At 32.1% G+C, this 19,316-nt stretch overlaps 1 pseudogene; it reads right to left on the reverse strand.

The window, feature by feature from the left end:
* Positions 1-1,021: 1,021 nt before the first annotated feature.
* LOC111713147 (protein N-terminal asparagine amidohydrolase-like) lies at positions 1,022-6,897 on the reverse strand (annotated as a pseudogene).
* Between the last annotated feature and the right edge of the window lie 12,419 nt (positions 6,898-19,316).

Consider the following 19,316-nt stretch of genomic DNA (forward strand, 5'->3'; position numbering starts at 1 on the left):
CTAGTATTCCTCCCCCCCTCCCTTTATACTGCACCATAGTGCCCTAGTATTTTTCTAAAGTTCTGCTAGCGTGGGAAAGAGAAAAAACTTGACCCTTTGCCCTAAACTCTCTCTCTCTCTCCTTCAACTCTGTATCTCAGTACCGGGAAATTAGCTCTGAAATTACACAGGAAAAGAACCCTACAAAACAATACCTTGTATGCTCCCCCCAACCCCCCAACTTCATTCTTTTTAGTAACTATAGAAAGAAAAAAGTGTGGTTGTGAGGGTCAATCACTTAAACTTCGCCGTCGTATATTCTCATCTCCCCTGTAAACCCATAAGACCCTAATAAAAATAGTGTTAGGTATTTTTAAAATTTTCCCAAGGGCGACTTTCCAAGTGGCCATTTCCCAAATATGCATTTTCCTCGGCGGCAACTTCCCAAATTTTAGCTTAGGCCTTCTGAGGGATCGGAGGCTGCAATGGGGCTAAATGCTTCGGTTAGGATGGGCTAAGGGGCCGAGCACTGCGGATAGAACATGCCAGGGGGCTAAGCACAGCGAATAGGACAGGTTACTGCTCGAGAAGTTGCCCATTTGTGAAGTTGCAAATTGGGAAAATACCCTTGGGAAAGTAAAGCTAACATCATCAAAATATTTGCGCTTCGTGAAAATTTCTATCGAATTCTCAAAATTTACAACTTTTAACCCCCCCCCCCCCCCCCCAGCTCTGTATTCGTACATTACCAGTGAAAATATAATAAAATTGTCAAAATAATTTACAATTACAATTTAAGTATTTTTTCTTCTGGCAAATGAATCATTTTGCCAAAAAATGTCGATAATGTTTGCCCTCTGACAATAATTTCATTATTTAACAAACTTCATCGAAGCTCACTTTCAAAAATTCGATTCTCTTTTTAGAATTAAATTTTTGGTGCACATTCCATTTAAACTTTAAACTTTAGCAATTATCGTTTATTTTCCAAACTTTTTTACAAACATTTCCAAAATAAAATAAATATATTATTTCTAGTTTGGTTTTCAGCCGTTTCAGTGATAAACAAACTTTACAAAATGTAACATACGTATATAATTTAAAATATGAGAATAAAACTTCAATTTAAAATACTTTAATGTTTCATTAATTTACTGCAAGAAAGCAAGAACAGCTAAAGCAGGAAAAATAGACTAGCTTATAAACCTTAGGATTAGAAATATCTGACGTCACTTAAAAGATATTATTTTGAAAAAAGTTCTTGTTGAAATGTCAAATGAAAACTATTAATTTTGGCAACTTCAATTCCACAGGGATATTGAATCAAAGGATCCTGAAAAATCCAAAAAGTAAATATTTTTTAATTTATAATTTTTTTTCAATCATTTAGAAGCTATTATAAATGTATAATGTATACTAATATCTATAAAAATATCACAAATGTCCAAATTATTTAACACACAAGTTTCGTTATTATTTAGCGTTCTAATATAGTTCTATAAAGCAATAGCAACTAAAAAATTTACTTTTTCATAATTTTTCATAATTTTAAGATATTAATCAATATTTTAACTTAACAAATCCAAATCATGAGAAAACAAGAAATATTTTAACGTAATGTATGTTTATATATCTGAACAGTATCAGTAATATATTTGAGACTGAACAGGAATGGATGGCCAGGGTGGTATAGGTTCCTGTTTAAAACTATGATGTTAAACAGTATCATTAATATATCTGAGACTGAACAGGAATGGATCGGCCAGGGTGGTATAGGTTCCTGTTTGAAACTATGATGTTGAACAGTATCAGTAGTATATCTGAGATTGAACAGGAATGGATGGCCAGGGTGGTATAGGTTCCTGTTTGAAACTATGATGTTGAACAGGAGTAGGGCTGCTCCAGGAGTCAGGTTCCTTGTTTAATCTAACCCACAATCCACTCAGATCATCTTTCCTGAAAACAAAATATTTTACATATTTTTATTTATATTTATTGCAATTTTCAGTGAGCGTACATTTTGCCGTGTCTGAATTGCAACATTGTCCTTTAAACTTCTTCTGATCAAAAATTGCGCAGTAATCCCTCATTTTCTATCTTAATTAAACAAAAGAGAAGATAATTTCAAGAATTCAACAGTTCTTCAGACGGATATCCATTATTTCTTCCTCATTGTTCCATATATTTCTTTGATAATACTTATTATATTCATGTGTCGCAACTCTACAAAAGTGAATTAGAAACAATGGAGAAATGATCAAATTCAACTTTTTAAAGCTAAAAAACGACAATATCTTCCATATATTGATCAAATTAAGTTTGCAGGGTATCATTGTCAACATTTTAAATGGAGACTCTAAATAACTAAAGGGAGTGTTCCCGGAAAATGAAAGAAGGGTATAAGGTATGAAACGTAAAGATGGCTATACCTGTAAAACCTGGGTTGATTAGACCCGGAAAATGAAAGAAGGGTATAAGGTATGAAATGTAAAGAATTCTACCTGTATAACCTGGGTTGATTAGACCCGGAAAATGAAAGAAGGGTATAAGGTAGGAAATGTAAAGAATTCTACCTGTATAACCTGGGTTGATTAGACCCGAATACAGAAACCGAAGGATAAGGATCCTGCTTAATCCTCTTCAACGCTGATCTTAGTTGAGGAAGGAAGGAGGGAGGAGAAACCTGAACACGGAAACTTACGTTTTATTATTTGATTTGATTTTCTAATCCCTATATCTTTGCAATGTCGTAGACCTTAGATATTTCAAACATTTCATTCTATTACCTCAAATAGTTTAAGCTTGAAATATTAAAAGGTTTACACCATCAGGTTGAAAAAATATAGGGATTAGAAAATGATAGTTTCAGGCAAAAACTCAATTCCTTTGAGTTACTTCAGTTCGGTAGTAAATTTTAAAAAAAGACGATAGAAAAATGTGAAGATACACTCAGTGTTAGATTAGACGCGTTATGGAACTTGTGTCCCCTAAAATCAGGACTAAGCTAAAATATCGATTATTTATTTATAATGGTTGGCTGTCTATTAAAGTGACTTCACGAAGTAAACAAAAGAGAAAATAAAGAAAATTGTCAGAATTAAGCAGTTTTTAAGCTTGATGAGAGAAAGGAAGAAAGGGTACCGTGGTGAATGAAGTATGCACCTTTTTCATAATTTTAACTCTATAACTTTTCTGTTACCTCTGGACAGGAGGAGAGACTCTGTAACAAGAAATCATCTGATTGTTGTAACCAGATATACAGCTCGCATAGGTTCATAACTGAGCAATATAAGTTCATAACTATACAATTTGCAATAGGTTCATAACTGAGCAATATAGGTTCATAACTATACAATATACAATAGGTTCATAACTGAGCAATATAGGTGCATAACTATACAATATACAATAGGTTCATAACTGAGCAATATAAGTTCATAACTATACAAATTGCAATAGGTTCATAACTGAGCAATATAGGTTCATAACTATACAATATACAATAGGTTCTTAACTGAGCAATATAGGTTCATAACTATACAATATACAATAGGTTCATAACTGAGCAATATAGGTTCATAACTATACAATTTGCAATAGGTTCATAACTGAGCAATATAGGTTCATAACTATACAATATACAATAGGTTCATAACTGAGCAATATAGGTTCATAACTATACAATATACAATAGGTTCATAACTGAGCAATATAGGTTCATAACTATACAATTTGAAATAGGTTCATAACTGAGCAATATAGGTTCATAACTATACAATATACAATAGGTTCATAACTAAGCAATATAGGTTCATAACTATACAATTTGCAATAGGTTCATAACTGAGCAATATAGGTTCATAACTATACAATATACAATAGGTTCTTAACTGAGCAACATAGGTTCATAACTATACAATATACAATAGGTTCATAACTGAGCAATATAGGTTTATAACTATACAATATACAATAGGTTCATAACTGAGCAATATAGGTTTACAGTTATACAATATACAATAGGTTCATAACTATACAACATACAATAAGTTCATAACTATTCAATACAGGTTCATAACTATACAATATAGGTTCATAACTATACAAATATATATTAGGTTCATAAATGAACAAATATATGAAAGGTTCATAACTATACAAATATATAATTGGCTCACAGCTATGCAATATCCAATAGGTTCATAACTGTGCAATATACAATAAGTTCATAACTATACAAATATACAATAGGTTTATAACTTTACAAATATATAATAGGTGCATTACTAAACAAATATATATAGGTTCATACAAGTGCTTTTTTGACTAATTTATATTAAAAATTGTTTTACCTAAAAGGTCCAATTCTTAATTCCTCTCTGTTCACATCGTATAGATCCATTAGTCCCACGTGTTCTCCACCTGTTAGTGTGCGAGCCATACGTAAATCCATATCCGGTCCCTAAATCAAGAATATCAGTATTATTATATCATTTTGATCCGCCCTTCCTACTGAAAAATAACAGCTCTGCTTTTTCTTGTGAATATGTTCAAAATGGGACCTGATGTTAAAAATGTTGTGGCAGTTTTAATATTCCCATGTTTATTTGGACACTTTTGTAAATAGCATGCTTAACCTTATCTGTGAACTGAGCCGGAAAGACCTCGCCAGTCTTGACGTTAACTCCGATCCCGTAGACCAGTGGCCAAGGAGCTCCGCTTCGCCGTATTGTGCACACTTCTCCTACACAGCAGGTTACCAGCTCTAGGGTTGTTCGAACCCGATGTAGTGTACCTGGAATACAGAATACAATCAACCAGCTCTAGGGTTGTTCGAACTCGATGTAGTGTACCTGGAATACAGACTACAATCAAATATGGTTTGATTAATATTTCAATCCGGCTAATCTATAAATATAAGTAGTAATCTCTGCTTCTCTGTTTTCTCTTGTATGTCCTCAATGTCAAGAACCTCTTGACCGATTTGCATCAAATTTTGATTGGGGAACTCGGGAGAACCACGGGAATGTTCTAAGCTTGGTCTAACAATTCTAAGTTTGGTTTCCAAGGTAATCTATTATAAAGCTCTTTGTGCATATATATATATATATATGTACGGCTGGGCCAAATCGATTAATTTTTTGGGAGCCTATGGGCCCATGGGCACCCTTAGGGTAACATAGGCTAAAAATTCGGTTTTTCTAAATTCTAAATTTTCCTTTTTGTTAGTAAAATTCCACGGGCACCGCCGGGCACTTCAGATAGTCTTATAAATATATGTATATGCAAAAAAGAGCGTCAAATTTGCATGTGCGATTTTATTTAAATGTGTGTTATCTAGATCCGGCACAACCTTAACCTAGTGAGAGAAAGATAAAAAAAGTAACATTCGCCCCCTTTGATAAAATTGGATAGTGGCATTATTTCTCAGATTAAAACTAAGGACACAGCTTGGAGGTCGTTTTCAGCTAATTGTTGGACGATTTTTGAAATTCCACAGGCAACGCTTGGATAGTTTAATAAATGGCTAAAACATACTTAGACAGGAGTGAATAAGAGCCGCTGAAAGTCCTTTTGTATCTGAGAAAGCTCCCACTAGATGGAGTTCAAGTCGACCCTCATATCCGTAGGATAAGGTAGAGATACGCTGGAGCATGGCCACCAAACCTTCCTCGTTAACCCGGTCAACCTATATAAAGGATATATTATCAATCAATTACTCATCTTCATATACAACAAAAAATTCTGGAAGATAAAAGATTTTAGGGGGACTTTAACCCTTTTAAATATTTTATGATTATTTGAAGTTTACCAAGGATGAAAGTTTAATGAGAACAAAAGTTAATTAACAGGAAATATTGTCGTCTTTATCTTTTCTTTCTATAATGAATATCGCTGACGATGTTGCAATTTCTAACTGATTTATTATAGAAACCTTTTTAGACATCATACAATTGTAAATATTACAAAATATTTAGCGTCATTAATAAATCAAAGCCGAAGACGACAATCATTCCACTTATTTCTGCTTTCTATTGCTACAAAACACAGAGTAAGCCTCAATTCTAATTTAACAACTTTGAAGTTTTAATCTAAATGGACGGTATTTTAACCTTATCTTTCCTGGAGGGGGGGGGGGGCGAATTTTTTGCACATTTTTTGGTTCATAACTAGATTTCGCAATAAATATTTAGATTTTTGCAAATTTGCCATTTTTTGCAAATTATTGACGTCAGGCTAAATAGGGTTGAGTGCTCCTCAACATGAATCCTTTAGTTAACCATATCGTTAATCGTTTTCAATTTCGGTTTCTCTTTTAAGTTGACTTGAAGATTTCAGTAGCAGAGACGAGAAGGGAACCTGACAGAATTAATCTTTTTTTCAAAACATCCTCCTCATTTTTAGTCTTATAAAGGTTTATATAAAAGGTACCGTTGTAAATCGGACTTATCCAACCTACTGAAATGGAAAACAGTTAAAATATCCCTTGTTAGCCCTTGCATAGTATTAGCTGTTCTATTAAAAGTTTAACCTGAGTAAGGCCGACTGCTCCGCTGCCTGTATGCCTGACTAGAATAGCAATATTACTGGTGAAGTCGTCTGTACCCAGTATAGATATTTTAGTATCATGAGGGTAGGTGGTAGCATATTCTCTTGTAGATACATATAACAGAGAACTAGGTCCAATAACCTAAATATATATTTTAGTATCATGAGGGTAGGTGGTAGCATATTCTCTTGTGATACATATAACAGAGAACTAGGTCCAATAACCTAAATATATATTTTAGTATCATGAGGGTAGGTGGTAGCATATTCTCTTGTGATACATATAACAGAGAACTAGGTCCAACAACCTATATATATAGTTTAGTATCATGAGGATAGGTGGTAGCATACTCTCTTGTTGATACACATAACAGAGAACTCGGTCCAACAACCTAAATATATATTTGAGTGTCATGAGGGTAGGTGGTAGCATATTCTCTTGTAGATACATATAACAGAGAACTAGGTCCAATAACCTAAATATATATTTTAGTATCATGAGGGTAGGTGGTAGCATACTCTCTAGTATAGATACATACGATATACCACAAAACTCTGAAATAGGAAGACGACTTTAAGAATTAAGTTATAATTTTAACTAGTTCAATGAAAATGAGCCACAACAACTGGGCAGTGTAAACAGACCCATTTCACTAAATTAATTATTTCATAAGTGTCTGGTAAGAAGTAAGACGATTTGCTTTGTAACACATCAATTATCTAAAACCTTTTTTCTAAAATTTTTCACTGGTTCATTTTCCTTGGAATTTTAGAAATATTTACTATTGATTTTGATGGTTAGTTTATTATATCGTTAGAACTGAAAAGGGTCAGCCCAGATCGAAATATATTTTTGTTTAAATGTGGAACTAACACCTACTTTATTTACGCTTTTTAACAATTAACGCAAAATATGTCTTTTTTCAAGGAGTACGTTATAAAATCTAAGTTGTACAATGCACAACAGTGAGAACCAGAAACAGCGAAAAGGAAATCATATTTTTTTATCTTCATTTTAAAGGAATTTTTAATTTTCAACTGATTATTTCTTCAAGCGTGTCCTGAGATCGCCGGATCGGGACTTATGTGTGGAGAATCGTGAATTTTGTACGCTTGATCTCGATATCCAACACGGACACGTTTAAATTTGATATGAAATACTTTATCCCTCAGTTATGGTTTTCCCTGTAGGGTTTGACCATCACGAGATATAAAAGGATTTAAGGATTCAGGTCTGCACTAGCTGAAGCTTTCAAAAAGTTTTGACTTCAAAGCAATTAAAAAAACGTCAGTATTTATAGGAATACAAATTGCAACATCCCATTACATAATCAAAAGAAAACAACAATTATTCCACTTTTGTTCTGATTCCCATTATAGATGCTGGGTTATCTACAATATACGAGAATTAAATTATGGGAAATATCTAATTGTTATATTGATATATTTCTTAGAAGGCTCTGCTCGATGGTCATGTATATTTTTCCTTGGCAAAAATTCCACTGATTAGAATGAGGCTTGTTTTACAGTTGAAGGGAATCATAACTTTAAAGAAGCAGAGCTGAAAACTTTAGAGTGAGATATCCTTAATCCCGATTAATCAATCTGAGTATTCAATGGATACACTTTTGATTTTCTTCTTAAACCACTTTTTCTTGGATATTGTAGAGAAAAGTCAAAAACCGTTTTTTTATATAAGAGAGTCCCTCCCATTTTTGTATATTAATCTTAAATGGCGCGCAAAATTTCAATTTTATCGGCTTCGTATACTCGACTCTGATTGGTTGAATTTTATACACTTTTCAGGATACAAGTACAAGATTAGGTTCGTCTCGATGTTAAGAAAAGAGAGGATCAATCATTAATCTCGATATTCACCATTCTAAAGTTTTCAACACAGATAGCATAAGTTCCAAACTGTCTTCTATGAAGTCATAACACTAGTAATATACAGCAAATGAAATTAATGCGTGTTCTGTATAATGAGATATATATAATATTTCACTGCACTGTTGAAGAAAGACTTTAATATCTAAACTAATAAATAATGCATGTTCTGTATAATGAGATCTTTATAATTTACACTGCACTGTTAAAGTAATAACCCCTGGCAAAAACTAACCCTCCCTGGATTTTTTTTACATGGTATTTGGTCATTTGATGTCAAAACCATGACCAGCTGAGAATGAAAATTGAAATCCTATAATTATAACTTCTCTAATACAAGAGCTATTGAAAAAAAGTTTTTAATTTCTAGTGTGTAACTGGTTATATTTTCGTTTCTAATACTTGTGCGTAGAATAAAAGCTAGAGGAGCTACGAGGTCGCAAAGTCAGACCAGTAATGTTGTTTCAATTATTCCTCATTGCTTGTTTGTAATGATGATCAAGACCAAACCATATTCTTCTCTCTTTAATTATAATCATAACTTCTCTAATATAAGAGCTATTGAAAAAAGTTTTTAATTTCTAGTGTGTAACTGGTTATATTTTCGTTTCTAATACTTGTGCGTAGAATCAAAGCTAGAGGAGCTACGAGGTCGCAAAGTCAGATCAGTAATGTTGAATAATTTTGACCTTCTCCGTCAGTTCGTAGTAAAGGTAGGAAAATATTGAAGAGCTAGAAGGTGCTGGCTCTCTCTCTCATCTTAATCTTTCTAGGGTGCAAGGGAGGGAAGTCTCCCTAATATTCCTGGGGGACAACCCCCCTTCCTTAGAAATATTTATCGTTTAAGTATTGGAAGTTAGGCCAGCTTATATACTAGTTTATTTTGAATATATTAATTCAGATTTTTGGAGTACCGTGCCGTACCTACACAATCATTTTCTATTGAACGTTTGTTTGTTTACATTAAACTATTTAGATGCTTAGGTTGTTAGGGAAACCCACAAAGAATGAAACTTTAAATCTTTAAAACTATCACGGTTTCTTCTGAATAACTTAAAAATGGCTTACATTAGAATGCTTAAACTTCTTAACTTTTTCCACATAATTCATTGTTGTGAACAAATTTTGCTAATTTTTTTTTTTTTTTGATGCATAGGGTATGGTGGAGAATGGTCAAACGGTGGGTCGGTGTTTCAAAAAATTCAAAAGTTCTTAATTAAGGTACAGGTCTAAGACTTATATATTTGGAAAGGCCTTGAAATATAGATATAATATAACATGTGTCATATGTTAATATTTTTCAAAAGTTAAAATAACTTTTTTTAAAAGTTTCGACATGCTTTTTGAACTTTTTTAAAATCTTCCTATACACCCTAACCATTAAAGTTAGAGGTCTAACTTTTTTTTAATGAGAAGGCCTTGAAAAGTTGGACTAAGGACATGTATCACACTCCCCTATCTCAACTCTAAGAGCAAAATCATAAGGGGGTTGAAAACATCCTCCACCCCACCTATATTAGACAAAAATAGCCCAATCGAGATAGGGTTAAAATATTTAGCAAAAAAGGTTTAATTAAGGCATTTAAGAACGACTTTTAACTAAATATATAATTATTTGAAAAATAAAACAGTTTTATTGAACCATTGGTTTAAAATTGTTTTGGTTAATTTTGATATATTTTTGGTTCGTTTTTGACTTGTTTTTGACTTGTTTTTGGCTTGTTTTTGGCTTGTTTTGATTCGATTTTTTGCATTTTTTTTTTTTCGGGTAACAATGTTTATAATTTAGACATATCTGATATTTTTAAAATCTGTAAAGTCCAAAAATCGTCTAAAACTAGAAAAAACGATTAACAACATGACTTTATACGTGCAGTGAAACAGTATAACTCATTATCTATAAAAATATCGGAAATGGGAAGAGGGGGGGGGGTTATACAGGACTTTTTTTTTGGGGGGGGGGAAAGTAAGCTTTGGGATAAAGTTTGAATCCTTCTTGAAAGTCATAAATTTCCTATTACTGAATAAGCTCGTGAATATAAGACTACACATATATGTAATAATTTCTATTAATATGTATTTGGTTTGATTGAAATTTGAAGAATATTTTTTGTTGTTGCCTATGTTAGTCTCACAGCACTCTAAAAAATTGTCAGCCCATTCGGTCCAGCCGGTTGGCCAGCTATAGCTGACATATATATATATATATATGAGCGAAGAGCTTTATTATTTAGTTTAGTGAACGAAATTGTGATACTAATAATTAATTGAAATCAATTAAAGCAATTTAATTCATTTATTAAAGTGTAACAATATTAAAGATTGAGCATCATATATCATACTTTTACACTTAAAATTTAGGACTTTTGGGATGTAATTGTAAATCTTGGGATCAAGCATTTATCCTCATTTTATGCATGCAGATCTACGGATTAAGTTAATTCCTCTCCGATGTCCCATGATGGGCATACCCTCCAGGGATAAATTTGATTTAAAAATTCCCACATTATATATTGAGATCAAGAGTTCAAGATTATGGATAATCCACACAAAAGTTTGCCCATTAAATAAACTTATTTATTGTATTTCATTTTGTCGTAAAATTGAGATTATCAAATCAAAATATAAATCTTTTATACACTTTTTCAGTCATTGAAGAAATAAGAAAATAATCAATATATCTTGTTAAACCCAAAAGTAACAAATTTTTGCTGGGTAAAGAAGTTTTAGAAACTTGTTAGTTTTTATCAAGTTTGCAGTATGCACTATGCAGTATGCACACAACTCTTAATAATTAAGCCATGATAATCATGCTTATTGCTTATATCTTAAATGTTGACGATATCCAATTGTTAATGAACTCTAACATTACTTTTATGTACAATTATCACATTACGTGCATGGGAAAATTTTAGAAGAATTGAATTATTATATATGGTAACGTCTTACCGGAGGGGGAGGGGGTATGTCATTAGGGGGGGAAGGGGTTGAGACTAATCGATTAGTTTCAAGAACAATGGTTAACAATGCCCCTTCATGGGTTCATTTAAAGGAGATAATTTCTAATTTCCAGGATGTATTTCTGATTTATCGGCACCTGGAGAATCTGGAGTTATATTTTGTATCACTGTGTTGAACTGGGGTTCATTGTGTAAATTTATGTTTTTAAATTCCTGAATAGTTTGATCACATGGTTGAGGTATAACTGTGATAGTTTGGGGACCCAAGGTTTGAAGTGTCGTGACAGTACAGAATATTTTCATGAATTTTAAGTCGTGACTGTACAGTATTTTTCATTCATTCCGCCCAGCGGAGCCGGATATCCAATCAAGGATCAGTATTCGAGTTCATCCATCCAATCAGAGGGCACGGAATTAAATGGTTTATTTTCCCGTTCTTTTCCATTGATTCCTTTAGGCCTATGAATGGCCTTAGACCGTTAAAGCTAATTTTCTGATAGTGTGAATACAAACTTTTCGTAATAAAGATTTAAATATAAATAAATATATAAATATTGCAGTTTTTAAACTTCACATATTACTAAAAAAGAATTAAAGTAAACATTTACACGTTTCACTTCTCATGTGACGATCCTCAGTAGTCAAAATTCTTTGAATATGATATAAGAATTAATATACTGATGCTGGAGAAGCTCCATGTATAAGTAGTGAGATCTTGAAATATATGATATAAGAATTAATATACTGATGCTGGAGAAGCTCCATGTATAAGTAGTGAGATCTTGAAATATATGATATAAGAATTAATATACTGATGCTGGAGAAGCTCCATGTATAAGTAGTGAGATCTTGAAATATATCAAAATATTTAAATTTGAAGCTAATATTTTAAATAGTATATATATATACCTTACTATAAAAGAATAATAAAAAATATTCATTGGAAAATAAGTCAAAATACGAAAATGTAACTAAGCTAAACGCTTGGTAATGATAAATTATTATTATGTATAATGTGCAATAACGGGAAAATTTGATAACTCTCATTAAACTTGAATTGGATTTTTGCCACTAACCAATCTCTATATCTTTGTAACCCAATGTTGTAGAACTTAGATATTTCAAACTATGACTGTTGATGTATCAAATAATCTAAGTTTGAAATATCAAAGTTTTATCCCATCAGGTTACAATGCTTTAAGGCCAATACAACTTAAGTTTGTGGCCATTCCCTCGTAATATTTGTTCGCAACCTCGTGTGACTATCAATATATTACCGTGTCCTGATATGGAATATTTTAATCACGCGAAGTTGCTATAGACATATGACTTTTTTGCGTCTCTCTAAACACCCATGTATGCCGATTCCAGTAGCGCCAGATCCAATCAGAGGGTTCAGTCATGTGTTTGGTGTCTATTCTGAACCAAAAGAAATTACATGGCAGTATCATCTATCTTTCTATCTATCTCATCATTCAATCAGAGATAAATCCTTATATCGGGGCTAAACAGTACATGGAAATATGTACTTCTACTGTAACTGAAGTCTAAAGGGATTTAAAGTGATATTTTAGGTAACCCTTTAAAGTTGTGACGACCGATCCACATGAATTATATAGATTTCCATATTTCTTTTTATTTAAACTGTTTATTTTCATCTCTCTGCAAAGCTAGGTGATAAGCGCATATATTTATTGCTTACAAGAAACAATGGAGAAATTATCAGTTAAACGCTTTTCGGGTCAGAAAACGACGTTATCTTCCACATTTTTTATCAGATAAAAGTTTCGTATACGTTGTACATCCGGCTTTTCTATCTTTGCATGGAGGGTCACTTGAAATTACGCTTACAGTCCCTTTAAACGCAAAGTTTGTGCGCTATAATGTGCAATTCTTTGCAATTTGTTGGTGCATGTTTGCGTGCGTGTGTGTGCGGGGGGGGGTGTTTTTGTGTGAAGGTATATGGGTGTGTGTGTATGTGTGGTTTGTTGAGGTTTGTGTGAGCTGAAGAGATTTGAGTTTCCCATGACCTAGGGTCAGATTCAGCTCAACCATCGTTCAGCTCTCTACCTATACCCTAGCTCAACCATAGTTCAGCTCTCTACCTATACCCTAGCTCACCCATAGTTCAGCTCTACCTATACCCTATATAGTTCAACCATAGTTCAGCTCTCTACCTATACCCTAGCTCAACCATAGTTCAGCTTTCTACCTATACCATAGCTCAACCATAGTTCAGCTCTCTACTTATACCCTAGCTCAACCATAGTTCAGCTCTCTACCTATACCCTAGCTCAACCATAGTTCAGCTCTCTACCTATGCCCTAGCTCAACCATAGTTCAACTCTCTACCTATAACCTAGCTCAACCATAGCTCAGCTCTCTACCTATACCCTAACTCCACCATAGCTCAGCTCTCTACCTATACCCTAGCTCAACCATAGCTCAGCTCTCTACCTATACCCTAGCTCAACCATAGTTCAGCTCTCTACCTATACCCTAGCTCAACCATAGTTCACATCTCTACCTATACCCTAGCTCAACCATAGTTCAGCTCTCTACCTATACCCTAGCTCAACCATAGTTCAGCTCTCTACCTATACCCTAGCTCAACCATAGTTCACATCTCTACCTATACTCTAGCTCAACCATAGTTCAGCTCTCTACCTATACCCTAGCTCAACCATAGTTCAGCTCTCTACCTATACCCTAGCTCAACCATAGTTCAGCTCTCTACCTATACTATAGCTCAACCATTGCTCAGCTCTCTTACTTGTATGTCCAAAATGTACATGAAAAGGGCTACAGAAAACCTTAAGTGAGTTAGAACAGTAAAATAAAACTAATCAAGGAACAATTACCTCACTTGGTAATTATTGAGGAGTCTATTCCAACTGAATGTATTTTTGGTTCTAGGTTACAGATTATGTTTAAATAGACGTAATTACAAGTTTTACATCGTTATATATCAACGTAGTTAAGCTAATCACAATGCAGGTTTGAAGTAGTTATTTACAGACGTAGCTAGTTTAGGTTAAGCAATACAAGATCTGCGTAGTTACTGGTAAGCGTATTTAGATTTACTGACAATTTACAAAGTAATTTTTCTATATGTAACTATGAGATTTGCCACTGTATTTATTAACAATTGTTCAGCTATTCTTACAACCTAGATCAACCATAGTTGAGAAAGGCTGGAGTAAGGATAGAGTGAGGATAGATTGAGGAAAAGGTAAGGATGGAGTATAGGATGGAATCAGGATAGAGCAAGAGTGGAATAAGGATGAAGTAAGGATGGAGTAAGAATAGAGGTTTGATGGAGAAATAATTGAGGGATGGAGAAATTAGTGAGTAAGAAAGTAAAAATGGAGTCAGAATTAAGTTTGGATGGAGTAAAAATGGAGTAAGAATAGAGTATAGATGTAGCAAGGATGGAGTAAGTCAGTTTATATTTTATTGTATACAATTTTTCATGTCGAGGTAGTACTCTGACCCCACACTCACATTGTATTCTAATTGCCTTGAGATGTATTGGAGCCTATTTATTATAAAAGGATGAACTATCAAATCTAAAGGGAATGGTCTTAATATTTAACAATGTTCAAGAAAACGTGATTTTTTATCTATAAATCATGCAATGAATAGCGAACTAAGACTTCTATCTGCATTGGTTCTAAAAAAAACTTTTGACAAAAACTATAGTTAACTGGATAGTTAATAAAAATGAGCTTGTTTGAAATGGTTAATGTTGTGTTAAAATAAGTGATCAATCCCTTTCTTAGTTAGGGTTAAAGGGAGGAGTGAGAGGTGGGGGGTAGAAGAGCTCGTGCCAATACACAACAATGGATTAAATATGTTCAAAACATGCTAGATAGTTAGATAGATAGATAGATAGAGAAATAGATAGATAGATAGATAGACATATAGATGTGCCTCGCATTCCAGACATATCAACGATTCATTTATCAAAATCTGACAATCAAAGAAAATCAGACTAATAAATCAGGTTTGGTCAGAATTTAGGAGAAACTTTAACCATGGAATAATAGAAAAATGATTGGGATATGAAGGATAGGTAGGATAAGAGGAATGAGAGACCTTTGAGGATTGGAAGAATGAAAAGTATGAGAAGATGAGAAGGATGAGCAGGATGAGAAGGTTAAGAAGGATGAGAAGGATGAGAAGGATGAGAAGGATGAGAAGGATAAGAAGGATGAGAAGGATGGGAAGGATGAGAAGGATGAGAAGGATGAGAAGGATGAAAAGGATGAGAAGGATGAGAAGGATGAGAAGGATGAGAAGGATAAGAAGGATGAGAAGGATGAGAAGGATGAGAAGGATGAGAAGGATGAGAAGGATGAGAAGGATGAGAAGGATAAAAGGGATAAAAAGGATGGGAAGGATGAGAAGGAGGAGAAGGATGAGAATGATGAGAAGGATGAGAAGGATGGCAAGGATGAGAAGGATGAGAAAGTTAAGATAAATGAGTAGAAAAAGTAGAATAAGAAGGATGAGAAGGATAAGAAGGATGAGAAGGATGAGAAGGATGAGAAAGGATGAGAAGGATGAGAAGGATAAAAAGGATGAAATGGATGAGAAGGATGAGAAAGGATGAGAAGGATGAGAAGGATGAGAAGGATGAGAAGGATGAGAAGGATGAGAAGGATGAGACGGATGAGTAGCATGAGTAGAATGAGTATGAAGAGCATGGAGAGAAGGATGAATATGAATGAACCCCTTCTATTGAGCGCGTACGCTTGAATTATTTCCTGCTGTGCGTAATAATTACTCTGATTGGTTTATGTCAGTATATATAATAATAATATATAATAACTAGACTTCAATTAATAACCATACAGGGCGCTCTTTCTTACTATGGTGTGCGTTGTGCACATTAAACATGCTCTTTAAATATAATAGAAATATATACAAAATAAATACTAGTTTAAATATAATAGAAATATATGAAAAATAAATACATGGTTTAAATATAATAGAAATATATGCAAAATAAATACATGGTTTAAATATAATAGAAATATATAGAAAATAAATACATGGTTTAAATATAATAGAAATATATACAAAATAAATACATCGGTTTAAATATTTGTATCCTCCTCAGCCTCATGCAGGATTGATTATATAATCCATTAATGTCATCTATCTATATCTATATCCAATATCCGGGCGATACAGGACAAACTGGGACCGGAAAGGTTGACCCGGCTCGGATATTCAAATGTACTACGGCTGCCCGTGATTTGACAGTCTCCATAGTTCCGTCTAGTTGACAGTGAGTTACTTATTATTCGATCATAGATGTTATTAGTAGAATATTTTGAAATGACTTTAGGATTATCATTGACAGTAATAAATTAACAATAAATTGATGAAAATATATATACCATCTATATCTATATAAAATTGTAGGTATCTATTTGTTTGTTTGTTCGTCCGCTCATCTACATAATAAAACAAGACATTCGTATACCTTTTCCCTATCGCTGGCCAAACGGCTGCACTGGACCGAATGGGCTGACATTTTTTTGTGAACACTCATGGGTAGCCTGGGGGTAAGATATGCTAAAAAAATCAAATATTGTTTTTTCCCCATGAGCAACGCCGGGCCCTTCAGCTAGGAACTCGTAAATCCCTTGACAGATTTCTCTCGCTAGAATGTTTTTAGCTTGGTCTAAAAATGCTAAATCGTGTAGGTTGACTTTCATTGAGAAATTTTAGTTTCCAAGGAGAGCTGGGTTCCCAAGTCAGAAGTGTATTTCATCAATTTTTTATATTTTTATTCAACTACAAAGCATGAGATATTACAAATAAGCAATCACAAGTTACTATGCAGTCTGGACCCGCCTAACCAGGGTAGGTTGTTTTAATTGGTTGGCCCTTAGTTAGTTAACGATAATGAATATAATAGGTTACACACTTCAAATTATGTTTTATGTTTATATAAATATAAATATTTAAGTTTTTACTTTACTATCTGCACATCAAACATGAAATGCTGAAATGGCAAAAATTTTAACAAATTGAGAACACATTTACAGAGAACTCAACATTTTTTTTTCTTTATTGACAGTGTGTCTTAAAAATGATCAATTTGAAATTTAAGATTAATAAAAATATTTTATTTTACCAAACAAGAATTACCATTTATCAACTAAAATATTAGAAAATGTTTTGGAAAAGGTCAAATATGTTTTTGTGACATCTTGTGTAAAATCAGAATATTTTCTTTAAACTAGTTTTAATTATTTTCTATTTAACACGTTTTCTTTAAGTTGTAGATGTTTGAAAAATTATAATTTTTCGCATTTAAGACTTTTTTCTTATAAAAATGACCTTGTGCATCCGAAATATATTTTTTAATGATTTAAAAGCTTTGACTGTAGAGTAAATCATGAAAAGTTCCATTTAAGTATATATATTCAAGTTCATTTTATCCATTTAAGTAAATATATTCAAGTTTATTTTATCCATTTAAGTAGATATATTTAAGTTTATTTTATCCCTTTAAGTATATATATTCAAGTTTATTTTATCCCTTTAAGTTTATTTTATTCATTTAAGTATATATATTCAAGTTTATTTTATCCATTTAAGTAGATATATTCAAGTTTATTTTATCCCTTCAAGTATATTCAAGTTTATTTTATCCCTTTAAGTTTATTTTATTCATTTAAGTATATATATTCAAGTTTATTTTATCCCTTTAAGTATGTATTCAAGTTTATTTTATCCATTTAAGTAGATATATTCAAGTTTATTTTATCACTTCAAGTATATTCAAGTTTATTTTATCCATTTAAGTTTATTTTATTCATTTAAGTATATATATTCAAGTTTAATTTATCCCTTTAAGTATATACATTCAAGCTTATTTTATCCCTTTAAGTGGATGTTTGAAATTTTTATTTTTCGCATTTACGACTTTTTTCTGACCTTGTACATCTAAAATATATTTTTAATGATTTAACAGCTTTGACTGTAGAGATAAATCATGAAAAGTTCTCGCTGTTTATTTTATACATTTAATTAGATATATTTAAGTTCATTTTATCCCATTTAGTTGATATATTCAAGTTTATTTCATCCCTTTAAGTAGATATATTCAAGTTTATTTTATCCCTTTAAGTATATTCAAGTTTATTTTATCCCTTTAAGTATATTCAAGTCTATTTTATCCCTTTAAGTATATTCAAGTTTATTTTATCCATTTCAGTAGATATATTTAAGTTTATTTTATCCCTTTAAGTATATTCAAGTTTATTTTATCCCTTTAAGTAGAAATATTTAAGTTTATTTTATCCCTTTAAGTAGATTCAAGTTTATTTTATCCCTTTAAGTTGATGTATTCAAGTTTATTTTATCCATTTAAGTATATTCAAGTATCCCTTTAAGTAGATATATTCAAGTTAATTTTATCCCTTTAAGTATATTCAAGTTTATTTTATCCATTTAAGTAGATATATTTAATTTTATTTTATCCCTTTAAGTAGATTCAATTTTATTTTATCCATTTAAGTATATATATTCAAGTTTATTTTATACCTTTAAGTATATTCCAGTTTATTTTATGCCTATAAGTATATATATTCAAGTTTATTTTATCCCTTTACGTATATATATTCAAGTTTATTTTATCCCTTTTAGTATATATATTCAAGTTTATTTTATCTATTTAAGTATATTCAAGTTTATTTTATCCCTTTAAGTATATTCAAGTTTTATTTTATCCCTTTAAGTATATTAAAGTTTATTTTATCCCTTTAAGTATATTCAAGTTTATTTTATCCCTTTAAGTAAATATATTCAAGTTTATTTTATCCCTTTAAGTATATTCAAGTTTTATTTTATCCCTTTAAGTATATTAAAGTTTATTTTATCCCTTTAAGTATATTCAAGTTTATTTTATCCCTTTAAGTA

Source organism: Eurytemora carolleeae, unplaced genomic scaffold (assembly GCF_000591075.1).
Source record: "Eurytemora carolleeae unplaced genomic scaffold, Eaff_2.0 scaffold1174, whole genome shotgun sequence".
NCBI lineage: Eukaryota > Metazoa > Arthropoda > Copepoda > Calanoida > Temoridae > Eurytemora > Eurytemora carolleeae.